General features: G+C 38.3%; 1 protein-coding gene across 1 annotated transcript in view; it reads right to left on the bottom strand.

Moving 5' to 3' along the window:
- Nucleotides 1-16,199, bottom strand: part of MCC (MCC regulator of WNT signaling pathway) — a 469,138-nt gene that overhangs the window by 439,166 nt on the left and 13,773 nt on the right. The window lies entirely within an intron of this gene.

Genomic DNA, 16,199 nt, shown 5'->3' with positions numbered 1-16,199 from the left:
GGGGGGGGGGGGGGGGGGGGGGGGGGGTGGGGGGAGAGGGGGGGGGGAGAGGGGGGGGGAGAGAGAGAGAGAGAATGAGAACATGAATGAAGACTCTGGAAAAATACATCTTTTGAAAAAGACAGAATTCTGTGTTCACAGAATCTTATTCTGCCTATGAACACTGTTATTCCCTGACTGGTGGTGGAGTGGCAATCCTAGTGGAAGGACCGACAGGACCAGAAGGAGCCATATTCACATGCCACCTCAGAAACCTCTGTCGTTGCTCACCCATTCTACCTGTAGCTCTCCAAGGTGATCACTGACTTAAAAGTCAAAGGGCAGACAAATGCTTCAAATAAAACTAGATGACTCAGACATCCCTTGCAAAAAGGAGTCCTAGAATCACTATGGAAAACACACACACACACACATACATACAGGCATGCATACATGTGTGCATACCTTAGTTGTATTCTGTGGATATTTAGACAGATATTTAATAGATACTTAAAGAACAAGTAAACATCCTAGGGCAAGGAATCAAGCTGGAAACTTGCTTCATCCACATGACATTCAGCGAAAGCTGAGAAAAAGGGAAAATAAACTGAAGCAACATCAAGTAAAGAGGGTGCCTAAAAAGAGTCCCTTCTATGAAAACAGATGTTTATACCTAAACATAAACAATGTCAATACCTAAACCATAAAAAACCAAAAACCTCCTAAGTGTTTGCAGCTGAAGTCATTTCCAGCTTTTCATGATTGTCTTGGGTAGCTCTGGGGAATATCATACATGAAGGGAACTCTCTTTCCACTGGAAATCTTGACAATGTGTGGACACAAGAAAAAGAGTGAAGCCTGAGGCATGTGACACATCTTCTGAGGCACCTTGTGGGTGGGGATTTCTCTCAGGAAGAGGCCCAGAAGCTCTCTGTTTGGATGTGACTATTTGCTCTTTTATTAAACTAATATTTGAATTAATACATCTTCTTCTGTGAGTTTCACACCAGTACTCCCTCCTCTTTACCTTGTTTTTTCCCCCAAACACACACCACACACATTCTGCATCAGTAGCTCACCCCCAGCGGGTCAGAGAACTAACTTCCAGCAATCATTTCTCCCCATTACAAGCTGTGGGGAACTGTGTGAGCCTGCAGATTGCTCAGGGCTCCCCTAACAGCCCCACGTTATACGTTGTGTGCCTTGTGCTCATAGAGCATCAAAAGATGCTCAAAGAGTTCAAAAGAGAGCATCATACTGAAGACCTGGCTCCTTATAAATGCAGTCTGTTATGTTTGAGCACAGACTCTGAGACAGCTGTAGCTTGTTGCTTTATATTTGGCTACTGCTAAAGTGTGGCCCATGGACCTGCAGCATCAGCAACACCTGACCGTTTGTCAGAAACGTAGAACCTCAGGCCCCACAACAGAACTGCAGAATCTGAATCTGCAATTTAACAATGTCCCCAAATGATTTTAGCTGCACATCAAAGTTTGAGAAGTACTGGTTTATGGCACTTTATCACATGTATTTTATTTAGAAATATTTGCATTAATTACTATAAGCCAAGCACTCTTAAAAATGCATTTTCCGACTCAGGAGGCTGAGGCAGGAAGATGGCTTGAGGCCAGGAGTTCGAGACCAGCCTGGGCAAAATAGTGAGCTCCCATCTCTAAAACAGTTTTTAAAAATCAGTCAGGCATAGTGGTGCACACCTGCAGTCTCAGCTACTCACAAGGCTGGCCCAGGAGGACTGCTTGAACTCAAGAGTTCAAGGCTGCAATGAGCCATGATCATGTCACTGTACTCAAGCCTAGGCAACAGACCAAGACCTTGACTTAAAAAACAAACAATAAAAACCATGTTTTTCAAATAACTCATTTACTCCTAAGAACAACCCCCTTTATAATTGTATGGTCAATAGATACTATTATGCTTCCATTTTACAGGTAAGGAAAGCAAGGCATGAAAGTGTGAAGTTTCTGCCCAAAGTTACATGGCCAGTATGGAGAGGAGAGGAGATTAGAACTCCAGAATCCGTTGTATATGCCACAACTCTATGCTGCCTACCCCTTGGACACACACAAGAAATAATTAGAAGGTCCAGGTGTGGTGGCTCATGCCTGTAAGTTGGGAGGCCAAGTTGGGAGGCCTGCTTGAGTCCAGGAGTTTGAGACTACAGTGAGTTATGATCATGCCACTGCACTCCAGCCTGAGTGACAGAGTGGGGTCCTGTTTCTTAAAAAAACTGTTTTAGTTTTTTAAAAAAGAAATAATTAGAATAGATTTTAAGGATGAACACCTTGCACCAGTAAAAGAAAAAAAAATACTCACAGGTGTTTACAACAACTGTGGAAGCTACAGATTATAGTAGAGGTGCTCTACTACAAAAGGACTATTCACTGAGGAAGGCATGCAAGAAGTTAAAGGTTTTCCCATTCCATGCCATCAAGCACCCAGGAAAAGCGGGAGTGACGATTTACTAAATAGAGGACACACTAGGTTAAAAATTATTACATATGGGGCCGGGCGCGGTGGCTCAAGCCTGTAATCCCAGCACTTTGGGAGGCCGAGACGGGCGGATCACGAGGTCAGGAAATCGAGACCATCCTGGCGAACACGGTGAAACCTCGTCTCTACTAAAAAAAAATACAAAAAACTAGCCGGGCGAGGTGGCGGCGCCTGTAGTCCCAGCTACTCGGGAGGCTGAGGCAGGAGAACGGCGGGAACCCGGGAGGCGGAGCTTGCAGTGAGCTGAGATCCGGCCACTGCACTGCAGCCTGGGCCACAGAGCGAGACTCTGTCTCCAAAAAAAAAAATTATTACATATGAATATGTCTTTAGGACACTGTGAATGTAAGTCTGACTGGTAAAGTAAAAGGGTTTAACCTGCATGCCTGAGAACTTTAGCCTGTTAATGCCCACAAAACACATTAGAAACTGAGGGGAAAAGTGAGATTTTAAAAAACTGGTATTTTCTTGCTTTACTTTTCAAAGTCAGGTCAAAATACTTTAAAACTAGTTGCAGACCACGGGCAGAGCTAGGCCTCTGGCCTTCTGGAACCGTCCATGTAGGGATGTGACTCTGGCTGACCTAGCCATTCACCCACTTTCTACTTTTGTTTCTGGGCCTTGCCTCCTTTTAAAACACCTCATGCACAACTGTGATCTCCATTGTCCACAGACTTGGATTTTCCAGGCTGCTTGTTTCATAGTTCCCAGGGCAGCATTCAACAGAAACACTGGGAAATAGCACCTCAGGCTGCAATATTTTCCTGAAGCCTCCAGAAAGTGGATTTCATTCCAGCTGAAACAACATCTTTAACACATTTAGAAATGTCATTAACAGTACTGTATAGCTATCAGCCTAGAATCTGTGAATTTAGTCAATCTTGAGTCCAGATGGCATGCACAAAGGACAAAGGGCAGTTATATCAGATTCCAACAATATGAGAAAATCCCCAACAGCAATTTGCTCTCCAGTAACTCCAGAAAGAGCCTAGAAACCCCTCAAAAAATATACCTTTTATGTTCATGAAAATAAACTGCTTATGCAAATTTAAGGAAATGTACTAGTAAGCCAATTATGCAAAAAGGCAACATTTTGGGTTAATTTTAAGAAGCAACAGGACTTCATTGATTCTTTTCACAGATATTCACTGAGTAGTTACAATGTGCCAGGTTACTGTGCTAGGCCTGGGGATTCAGTGGTGAACAAAGAGGGACATAGTCTCTGCTCTCATGGAGCTCAAGGTTGGGTGGGCCAAAAAGATATTAACCAACAATTCCCATGAATGAACATATTATTACAAATGGAGATAAGTATTTGAACACAAGAAAGATCAGAGGGCCAGGGAAGGCTTAAAAAGTATCCCTTGAGCTGATTTCACAGGTTGAGAATAGCTGGATATATCCAGTGCACAGGAGTTAGATAGGGAGTGAGAGCAGAACACACTGGAGAAACTGAAATTCAGAAAAGAAAAGAGTGGTTGATGCACAGAGAGCCTGGAGGAGAGTGAGCAAGATGAGGTAGGAGAGGAAGCCTTTTTGGCCCTGCATGGTTAAGAATTATGACTTACTTGAAGGGTTGTAAGCAGGGACAAGGTGAGCAGATTAGCACTTCAAAAGATCTTTCTAGCTACAGTGTGGAGGACTGGATTGGAGGGAGGCCAAAGGAGAGATGGGAAGGCCAGTTGGGAATATCTGAAGTGCTCCAAGTGAGAGAATTAGGGTAATCATAAGGAAGATGGAAAGAAGTAGACAGATTTGAGAGAGATTTAAAAGGTAAAATAATAGGACTTGGTGATGAAATCAACATGGGAGTTCATGGAAAAGGAGAACTCAAGAATGTTGCCAAGTTTGTTCTGGCTTCCGTAAGTGGGTGTACATGGTCACATTCCCTGAGAGAGCAAGCCTGGAAGATTAGCTTTTTGTGGGGAGAATCCTGAACCCAACCTTGGACTTGTGGAGTTTAACATGCCTTCAGAATATCTGGCAGGAGATGATTTATAGGCAGTTGGGTCAATTAGTTATGCAAGTCTGAGATGCAGAAAAGAGGACTGAGCTGGACGTTTACTAAGGGAGTAACTGGCATATACAAAGAGAACTGAAGTTGAAATGTAAATAAGAGATGAAACGTAAATGCCCAGAGAGAATGTCTGAGATTAAAAGAGAAGTGAGCAAAAATTGATGCCTTAAAATATTCTAACACTCAATAGCTAGGCAGAGGAGGATAAGCCTGCAAAGGAGACAGAAAGGAATGAGCCAGAGAGGTGGGAGAACAGCAAGAAGACTGTACGGTCTTGGCAGCTAGGAAAAGGGATGCGTCCAGAGGCAGGCAATGGGCAACACAGTCGATGGCTGAAAGGTGATACAAGCAAGGTTTTGGAAAACACCCTTTTTATTTACCGACAAGGTCACTAGTGACCTTAGCATTGATTCAATGAAGTGACAATAGGGCACCATGAGAGTGACAAATGCCAGAACTGAGTGGGTTGAGGAGTTTATGAGAAGTAAGAAAACAGAGACAGTAAGTATAGACAATCAAACAGCATCAAGTAGGAAACTCAATTAGACTAAAAGCCAAAGTCCTCACAATAATCTGCAAGGCCATAAAATCTGCCCCCTCACTACTTCACTTTCTATTACTCTTCTTTTCTCACTCCAGCCACACTGGCCTGCTTATTCTTTAATGCATCAGCTTCCATCTCATGACTTTTGCCTTTGCTGTTCCTTTAACCAGGAACTTTCTTCCTCCACAGAAATAAATGGCTGCTCCCTAGCCCTCAGATCTTTGCCCCCGAAATTATTTTCTCATCAAGGCCTCACCTAACTACTTCGTTTAATATTAAAATTAGCCTCTCATCCCTGAACTCCCTTCACTATTCCCTTCCCTGCCTTTATTTGGTATTTCTTACTATCTAACATATCATACTTTGTTTTGTGTTTATTTATCTCACCTCCTGTCCCATGTAAGTTTCTTAAGGGCAGAACACTTTGGCTATTTTGTTCACTCCTATATTCTCAATGCTTAGAAGAGTAGTACATAGTAAGCACTCAACAAATGTATGTTGAATAAAATATTTGAATAAATTAAATAACTTTAATATATACCATCAAATAGCACCAAGAAAAAAAAGGCAAAAAAAGCTCCACTCATGACAGCAACAAAATGTAGGGGGAAAAACAGATAAACAAAATAAAATGAAAAATAAAGCATAAGTTGATTATATTAGGAAAACCACTGACTGACATACGAAAGAATAAATATAGAGACATATAATCCCTCTTAGCAAAAAATTGGCTTGCAGAAATATCAATTCTCTTTACATCAATTTAGAAATGTATCCTATTTCCAATTAAAATTCAATGGAGTCTTAAAGTCTTTTTGGGAGGAAAAATATGCCTGAAAATAGCCAAGATGGTTTTTTTTGTGGGGCAGAGGGAGACAATGAGGAAGGGAGGCCACATAAAATATTAAACCATATTATAAAGCAATAGTATTGAGCTAAGAACAGATAGATCAAGAAAAAAAAAAGAGTAAGATCCATAATGAGATGCAAATGTATGTTCTTCAAAGTTGTACACACATTACATTATGTATTTTCAAGTCAGTAGAGATTCATCACATAGAATTAGGAAAAATCGTTAAACATTTGGGGGAAAATTATGTTTCCTATCATGTGCTAAAAATTCATATACACAAAAATTCCTGAGGCATTAGATATTTAACTTCAAAATAAACCCATAAAATAGCTATAAGAAAATAATGTCAATATTTATCTACTGAGCTCAGTAGAGAGAGTTTTAACATATGCAAAAGGAAAAATGAAGAAAAAGATTGACAGTGACAGATTTGGCTGCATAAGCATTTAAAGCTTATATTTTGCAAAAGGTATCACAAAATTTAAAAGAAGACAAACATTTTAGGAAAATATTTGCAACCTGACAAAAGATTAGTATCTCTAATATACAAAGACCTCTTAGAAATCAAAAAGAAAAATACAAATTCCTAACAGAAAAAAGTGAGCAAAAAGGAAATTCACAAGTTAGAAATAGTCAATAAGTAAATGAAAAAGATGTCCAAACTCACTAGGATTCAAAGAAATGTAAAGTTAAATAATGTTATACCATATTCAGATGTTAGATGATGGAGGTTTAGAAAGGTTATAATAGTTAATGTTACTGAATACCTAAGAAAATGGGCACTCTTATAGACTGCTGATGGTAAACTCTGAAAAGCAATTAGGAATCCATTAACCCAGATTTTTTTTTTTTTTTTTTTTTAGATGGAGTCTCGCTCTGTTGCTCAGGCTGGAGTGTGGTGGCACGATCTCAGCTCACTGCAACCTCTGCCTCTCACGTTCAACCTCTGCCTCTCACGTTCAAGTCTCAGCCTCCCAGGTAGCTGAGACTATAGGCACCTGCCACCACGCCTGGCTAATTTTTATATTTTTTTTAGTAGAGACAGGGTTTCACCATATTGGCCAGGCTGGTCTCCAACTTCTGACCTTGTGATCCACCTGCCTCGACTCCCAAAGTGCTAGGATTACAGGCATAAGTCACCGTGCCCAGCCCAACCCAGATATTAAGAGAAGGATGTGTTTGTTTGCGAGGGCCACCATAACAAAGTACCATAGACTGAGTGGCTTAAACAATACACATTTATTTTCTCTTGATTCTGAAGGTTACAATTCCAAGATCAAGATGTCGGCAGGGTTGGTTTCATTGTGAGGCCTCTCTCTCCTTGGTGACAGATGGCTGTCTTCCCCGTTTGTTATCCCATGGTCTTCCCTCTGTGCATGTCTGTGTTCTAATCCGTATGTGTCTGTGCCTGATCTACATGTTTCTTTGGTCTGTGGAAGGGAGTCAGAGCAGCAGGGAACAGTGTGAGCCATAGCTAGAGTCAATCTGGCTGGAAGCAAAGAAAGAGGCTGAGATCTAGGAGGGTAGGTGAAGTTGAGTGGCCATTCTGAGCACGGTACATACTTCTTGCAACAAACTTACCCCTAACTAGAATAATATTCACCAATAAAGCCTACTAGATTGCTTATTCTCCTTTTCCTGAACCTTCCTAAGCAGTTTGCATTGTTATTTGTTTATGCATGTGTATACTTACTGCCTAAGACAAAATACTCCTTAAGGTCAGAAGTTATAATATATTCATCTTTGTATTCCTCCGTGCCTACAGGGTACATTGAATGAATGTTTAACAATAAAAATTAATATTCTTAAATTCGTTCTGCTCTGACAGTTATCAGATTCCATAACTATGGAAGATTTAGGAGGTAATCTGTAAAGTAACTATTGATTGTGAATAGCAAATTATTCCTTTTAGAGAAGCTAAAATTTATATTAACAAAATAAGGGGCTTTAACTAATTTACAAGATCAGAATGCAATATTTTTTGTGATATCCTCATTCCATATTATTTCACAGATGGTAATTCTGGAAGCATGTAAGCATATGGTTAAAGACAGATTAACATGGTGCAGAGTTTTCCTCTATTTTAGGAATGAGAAAAATCAAAATACTATTTGGGAGTGTGGAGTACCATATTTTGTCTTAAGGTAATATTAATCTATTGGTTCATTCATTCAATGTTGATTTAGCATCTAATCAACGCATGATGTCAGGTGGTGTGAGAGATACAAAGACACTGTTGCATTCATGAAGCTTACAGTCTAGCAGGTGAAAGAAGCAGAATAGAAATTACCATAATACAAGTTAGTATTGGGTAAGTTCTTTATTTTTATTTTATTATTACTTCTAAATTTTAGTTTACTGTGACTACCTAGTAACTAACCATAGATGGATAGCCTATGAAAAGTAGACCACAAAATATTAATTTAAGAATCTCTTTCTAACTTTTATATACCTTGGAGTAGTCAAAATAAAACTGGCTGGGTGCAGTGGCTCACACCTGTAATCCCAGCACTTTGGGAGGACAAGACAGGAGGATCACGTGAGTACGGGAGTTTGAGACCAGCCCGGGCAACACAGTGAGACCCCATCTCTAGAAAAAGTTTTAAATTAGCTGGGTATGGGAGTGCATGCTTCTAGTCCCAGCTACTTGGAAGCCTGATGCGGAAGGGTTACTTGAGCCCAGGAGTGTGAGGCTGCCGTGGGCTATAATCACACTACTATGCTCTAGCCTGGATGACAAAGCAAGACCCTGTCTCAAAAAACCAAAACAAAACAAAACAAAACTGTGTGGGCAACTGTCCATCAACTTTTCAATAACAACTATAACACAAAATTATAAGTAGTTTTTAGGTTTACTCCATCTCATAACCTTCACTTAAGAATTGACAAAAAATCCTAACCAAGAGTTCGATGCTTTTGAAAATACTATTACTGCATGGAATTGAAGGAATTGGATAATAATGAATACTACTAAAGAGACACTATGGATTTATCAGGGTTAGTTCATGAACAACCAGACAGTTGCCCAATAGAGACTAACTTAAACAGCATGCCTTTCCGTAAGAATATGCTACCACTAAAATCCTGAGCTGGTACCTACAATCCATAAAAATCAAAGTATTTCAGTCCTGAAAAAGCTAATCGAAAAAAATCGCAGAAGAAGAAAATGATATTGATTAGAAAGTGATGTAAGACTTATCTAAAGTTACATGACCAGTTAGTAGCAGGGGCACTAAATTTTGGTCACACTGATCTTTTAGATTAGGTAAAATGCACCTAATATGTATTTTCAAAATATAAATTCCTCAGCTAAATTGGACAAAAAGTTGATAAAGCTTTTTCTAAAAATTATGAAGCATTTGAAATGTTTCTATTAAGTGTTGGGCACTAAGGTTACAAAGGCAAAAGACAAGAAAGCATGGTCTCTGCCTTGAGCATGGGGAGAAAGGAAATGAAAACTATGAGAATATCCAGTGTGAGCAGTGCCGGTGTAGGAGTACGTGCAAGGTGCTAGGGCATCAGGAAAGTGTCCAGAGAGGAGGAGCTATATGGAAACAGCCTAGAAAAAATGAGAGGGTGCTCATCAGACAGGTAAGGGGGAAAGGCACTTACGGGGAGCTGCACGTGCACAGCACCGATGCTTGGAGCAGCCTGGCACGCTGCAGTGAGACAGGAATGCAGCAAGAGATAATGCTGGAGGGGGAGTGGACTCACCGTGCCAGACGGGCAGGGCCTTAAATTAAACGCCTCTAGAAGGAGTCTGAACTTCTCTGTAAGGAACAGGCACCTGTTGAAGGATTTTAGGAAGAGCTGCCTGCTCAGTTCTGTGTTACAGAAAAATGACTTCAGTGTCAGTGCCGAGAGTCCTGGAGAGGGCAAGCCTGCAGATTAGAGCACTAGGGTAATCATCCTGGTTAGAGATGAAGTAGCTTAGGAAACCAAAAAGGGAGAGAGGGATCAGCCCCACTGATTTCATCCTTTGCCTCTAATAAATATAAAACTGCCAACACATTTTCAGAAGAGGAATTATATAAAAATACCTCCCCAACAATTTTCTCAGAGACTTTCATCCCATTTATTACTGTGAAGTAAAGTCAGCTTAAGACTACATCACATAAGATTGAACAAATAAAGCCCTTTCCTGAAAGCATTAACCTCTAATGTAGAATATTTTGTTAAGCTTCTCATTTCTCAGAAAGAAGTTCTGAAATTTTATTATAAATAAATGCAAAATTCTGATATTTAAAAGAAATGCAGCCACATCGTTATGAAAAAGCTTCCCTCCACCCCATCTATTTTCTCACTTCATTTATACTACAAATTTGGGCATGTGGATGTTTTAAATAATAGACAACAGGTGTACTAAACAACGTCACTTGCCATAATATTGAATAGATGCCCAATTAACACCAACATTAAGTCTAAATGCTCTTTCAAGTATCTTCTATATCACTGATGTGAATGTTTTAAATAATTAAACACAAAGCTCATCTATCGAGAATTTTCCAAGCAACAGTTTCACAAGTAAATATTCAACTGAGAGTTATATCAGATAAACATTTAATGCTTACTAGTTACACTTAATGCTTCTTAGTCACCGTATTTAAAAGTATTATTAAAAAATAATGGTCTCCAGTAAAGGCTAACATGGGATAATTCAAAAATCTGCATTATTGTAATTTTGTATTTAACTGTACTTTTTATTCTCTATATGCTTTAAAAAGACAAATGCATTAAATTGTACACTGAAAAATAAATAAATAAATATATATATTTTGGCAAATTAAAAAAAAAAAGAAAATGCAAATAAAATTTCCTCCTGTAAAGTTCTTCCAAAAAAAAAAAAATGCTTATTAGTCAATCTAGAAACTTGTTCAATTTACTTTTTCACTTTGTTAGGTGACAGGGATCCAAATGTTTGAAAAAGTAATAGGTCCAGAGAGTCCTTCTACCTACCCATCTTTTTTTCTCCCATCAGTTAGAGTCATCGATAATCAACGGCATAAATTTAGTAATGACTCATTTACATATTTAAACTGGCATTTTGAAATGACAATGAGAAGCTGACAATTAACTGTTCTCTAAGGAAATGCCCTTTCTCTCCATATGGCTTCCACTCTGAGACTAAGAATTAAAGAGATTTTTCAATTTATGGAACAACAGAGAGTCTCTCCAGCTGAGACTCCCATGTCATTTCATTTAGAATGCAAATCCCAACATTTTAAATGTCATTCCTACTGGCTAAGAAGGCAGTTATAAAACGAAAAATCACCCTCACCATAGAGCTTTGGTAAATTAAAAAGTAAAGGACTTTAAGACTTTAAGGGAAAATAAGTTTTCTCATGTTAGCTAGGCCACATGTATGGTGGGAAATACCCTCAAGAAGCTATGTTACCTTAGCTCCTCACCTTAAAATGAAAATACTAATTCCTGTTGCAAAGATTACATAAAATAATGTATGGTCTGATTGTAAACTATAAAGGTTTGTGTAAACATATGCCATTATTACTTTAGACTTCCACTGATATTTGACTCAAAATAAAAAGACTGTAAAATGACCTTGTGGGCCAGAGGAAAAATCAAAAGTACCCTAAAAAACATAGTTACTAAAAATGCATGTGAACGAATTAGTTTACAGATTCAACACAATCCTTATAAAACTCTCAGCCGTGCTTTTTGAAAAGATTGAAAACTAATCCTAAAATTCATATGAATACTCAAGGGACCAACCACAGACTAAAAATCTTGAAAAAGAAGAACAAAGTTGGACAATTCATACTTCCCGATTTCAAAACTTAGAACACAGCAACAGTAATCAAGATAGTATGGTACTAGTATAAGCATAGGCACACAGAGCAATGGAAAGGACTTGAGAGTTCAGAAATATATTCTTACATTTACGGTCTACTGATTTTTGACAAGGGTGTCAAGAAAATGGGAAAAAGACTAGTACTTTCAACAAATGGCTGTTGACAACTGAATATCCACATTCAAAGGGATGCTTTCTTCACACCATACACAAAAATTAACTCAAGTGGATCATAGACTTAAATATAAGAGCTAAAACTATAAAACTCTTAGAAGAAAACATTTAAATTCTTTCTGACCTTTAGTTAGACAAAGCCTTTTTAGCGACAGTATCAAAACACAAGCAATAAAAGGCCACAGAATGTACAATGTCCATAGCAGGCAAGTCTAGAGAGGCAGTAGACTACTGGTTGCCTAGGGCTGGAGTGGTTGGGGGAAATGGGGTTGACTGCTAATGGGTACAGGGTTTCATTTTGAGGTGATGAAACTATTCTAAAATTGGTTGCAATGATTGTTACTCTGAATATATGAGACCATTGAATTGAATGCTTTAAATGGGTTAATTGTGTAGTATGTCAATTATATCTCAATAAAGCTAGTTAAATATAACTTAAAGAAATGTATGTGAAAAGCCACATCGAGTAGTGCTCATGACCTTCATTTGTTAAACATGAGTTTGAATTCAGGTCCTACTGACTGTGGAATCTTGAGCAAATAACAATAATTCTGAGCCTACTTTTCTTATCTTTAAATTCTGTAATAAAAATTCCTTTCTCAAAGGAATGAGTATTAAATGAGATCATGCAGACTAAGTGCTTACTTGGCACAGCCTAGCATACAGTGAGCACTCAATAATATTAGCTATTAAAAGAAGAGATATATGGGCCTAGACTGTAGGGAGTTGCTAAAAACAAAACAAAACAAAAACCAGTAAGTTAGTTGAGGCATTTCTGTAAATGTTATTATTTAAATTATATATAAACTTAATAATAAACAGGGTGCTTCCAAATAGGCAGGCTCACTTTGAAACACTCAGTAAAAAGAGAAAGAAGGTCATAATCATAGGTCCTAACAGAAACACAGAGGCTGGATTTACCTTTTCACCTAAAACAGCTAGAAAACCAGACAAAATACATGAAATAATGATTTTCAGACATTATATAACAGCATAAGAACACATTCCATGAGTAAAGGGCAACAAGCAAGGTGGGCCTACACTTATACCAACTTGCTGCCTGGAGGCAGTCTATCGGCTGCAGAACAGGAGGGAAAATTCAGACTGCACCCAGTGGTCTCACTGAGTTGAGGAGAGAGAGAACAAAATTCAGGGAAGGCAAGGCAGATTAAATTTATGGTGCAAAGGGAAGAGGAAGGAATGCTTTAGATAAAAGGAGCTCCACAGATGTGAAGAGTAGGCCAATTTAAATTAGCCCTAGTCTAAAGACTCCTCTGGTCATGTCAAACAAACTTTAAAGGCAAGCTTCCAAAAGAGCCAAAACTCAACTGCAAGCCACAACAAAGTATAGACATACAATACAAAAACCAGCATGCAACCAGTTAATATATGTGGCATCCAATTAAATGTAACTAGGCTTGCAAAGAAGCAGAAAACAGTTCCATAACCATCAGAAAAATCAATCATTAAACCCAGAAATGATAGAGATGATGGAATTGGCAGATAAGAATTTAAAAGTTATAAATATGCTCCATATGTTCAAATGGAACTTCTAGAGGTGAAAAATACAATATGAATACAATATGAAAAATGCAATATCACTCCACTTTTTGGTGGTGACACTAAGACAGAGGCAGGGTCTGGTGCCAACTCACACAGTAGCAGAGCCTAGAGGGAACTCAACTTTGCTGGCTCTGATCCAGGGCTCTTTCCACTATGCTGCAGAGAAATAACATGATCTGACAGACACTTTAGCTGGTTACTAGCTGCTGTATGCCTGGGCCTTAGGTGGAATGTTGAGGGAGCAATGGGAGAAGTAGGAGTCTGTTATAATAGACTTGTTGATAAACAAGTGATGGTTTGGACCTCAGTGGTAGAAAGGAAGATGGTAAGAAACGGTTGAATATTAGGTATATTTTAAAGAGTTGGTAGGGTGGCTGATGGGTTGGATGTAGCACTTGAAAAGAGGAGAATGCAAGAAGACTTCAAGTTTTTAACTTGAACCTCTAGCAAGGGAGTAGCCATTTACTCTAATGGAAAAAACTGAGGGAGGAGCAGCTTGGGGAGAGGAGTCAGGAATTCGGTTCTGTACATGGTAAGCTTGGGATGCCATCAGACATGGAAGTCAAGTGTGCAGTTACTGCATATAGCTGTCTGAAATTCAAGGGAGAGATTGAGGTTAGAGATATGGAAAGAGTAAAGATGGTGGACAAATGACTAAAGTTTGGAAGCTCTGGACTTTAAGGGTCTTTAGATAAGAGGAATCTGTGATCCGATAATGTGGCATCATGTTCCTCAGGCAAAGCAGTCTCTTGCCAGTCTCACAGAGAGTCCTTCTTATCATTATGGCTTCTCACACTATTTGTCAGGATTATCCACTCTCTTCCCTTGTGTTTCCACAGTATCTGTCTCGCATGGCTACTGTGAATATTACATAAGCTATATGAATATCTGGTAAGCACTCCATACGTGTTAGCTGTATCTTATCTGAAACAGATAATCCTGTTTCTAAAAAGTAATATGGTTTCACTTGTATGTGAATGCTCATAATGCCTTTATTTACAATAACCTAAAACTAGATACAACCTAAATGTCCATCAACTAATGAATGGATAAACAAATTGTGGTACCTTCATACAATGAAATGTTAGTAATAAAAAGGAACTACTGATATATGTAAAAGTATGCATGAATTTCACAAGCATGATATTGTTCAAAAAAAGTCAGATGCAAAAATAATACATGCTGTATGATTCCATTTATGTGAAATACTAAAAGACAAATCTAATCTGTAGTGACAGAAAGCAGATCAGTGGTTGCAGGGGATTGGGTTTGGGGTAGCAATTGACTAGGAAGGCGCACAAGAAACTTGTGTTATGAAAATCAATTGAATTAGGAAATTCAATGGTGGTGGTGGTTATAGGGGTATATACATTTGCCAAAACTCATTGAAATATATACTTTAAATGGGTTCCTTTTATTGCATGTCAGTAAATCAGAGAATACTGCATATCAGTTAGTGCTTCTCAAAAGTAATATGGTTTCACTTGTAATGTGAATGTTCATAATGCCAATGTGTCCTCTTCAAAATTCTCTCCCATGTTACTTTACAATCCTAAGTAGGGATCTATTTTTTATCTTGAGCTACCTCAAGGGGAGTTCTGTAGGGTGTTTTTTTTTAACCTATTTAAAAAATGAAATAGGATCATATTTTTCTTTGACTTATCTTGGTAGGCTGCTTGCCTTATGGCTGGTCTTAGGATTTTAATGGTTTCTCTTTTTTCTTCTTTATTCTTCCACTTAGGTTCAGATTATACTTTTCTTAGTGACACTATGGCTTCATTGTAGCTTTGAGGCTTTCAGTGCTATGCACTTTCTTTGATGCTTGGCTTTGGTTATGCTGCCGTTTCAATCTTGTAAAGGCTCTCTTTTAAAAATTGTGTTCCAGAGTTACTGCTTCCAAGAAGAAAAAATATATTGCAGGTTTTATACTTATGTCACAAGAATCTACTTTGCCATGAGACAAGGAATGTAGAGGTCATAGTCTTTCTGTTCTATTTGCCTTTGGTTCAAGTGACTCTTTCAACCCTTTAAAAGTCAGGTGACTTTTCTCTCTTGCCTCCCCAAGTTCAATTTCTGCTAACATCGAATAAGGGTGAATAGTAGATTATGTTTAAGATGTATATAAATTTGTAGTTCTTTAGTTAAGCAAACTACCATATTCTCCATTAAATCTGAAAACCTTTTGTTGTTTATAGTTGTTGTTGCTGCCGTTAAGGAGGACTGAGCAAAGTGCCTGCAAGCAATTTTAGGTCATACATTTCACTGATAACTTCAGTTTTGACTAATTCTCTAATAACACAGTATATGGATCAATGAAGGTGTTTATTCTAGCATTATAGAAAATACACTTCAAAACTTCTAAGATGCACAGTTTAACACTGTGAAATCTGAATGTTTCTTAAAATTTATTGGCTTTATGCCAACACAGTTACCATTGCCTGTTCTGTGTGAATCAGGTTGTTATTCCTTGTAAAATGGACTAGATAACCGCAAACCTCAGGGCTTCCTCAAGAATACAAGTCGTGGTTATTGTCTGAGAAACTTCCATCAACACCTTCCAGTAAGATCCGGAGTGTCAACATCAATACTTGCAGAAAGTGTGTAGGCATCTTAGAAGAAAATACTATAGCAAATAGCATGCTGCATCCCTAAATATTTTAATGTCACAGAGGTTGACATGAAACACAACATCAATATCTAAATCAAAAAGTGATTTGGAAGACTTGGATTTTATTATTTTTATCTATTT

This window comes from Piliocolobus tephrosceles, chromosome 4 (assembly GCF_002776525.5).
Source record: "Piliocolobus tephrosceles isolate RC106 chromosome 4, ASM277652v3, whole genome shotgun sequence".
Lineage (NCBI taxonomy): Eukaryota > Metazoa > Chordata > Mammalia > Primates > Cercopithecidae > Piliocolobus > Piliocolobus tephrosceles.
The sequence above is the reverse complement of the archived record's forward strand: the minus strand, read 5'-3'. Positions and strand labels throughout refer to the sequence as shown.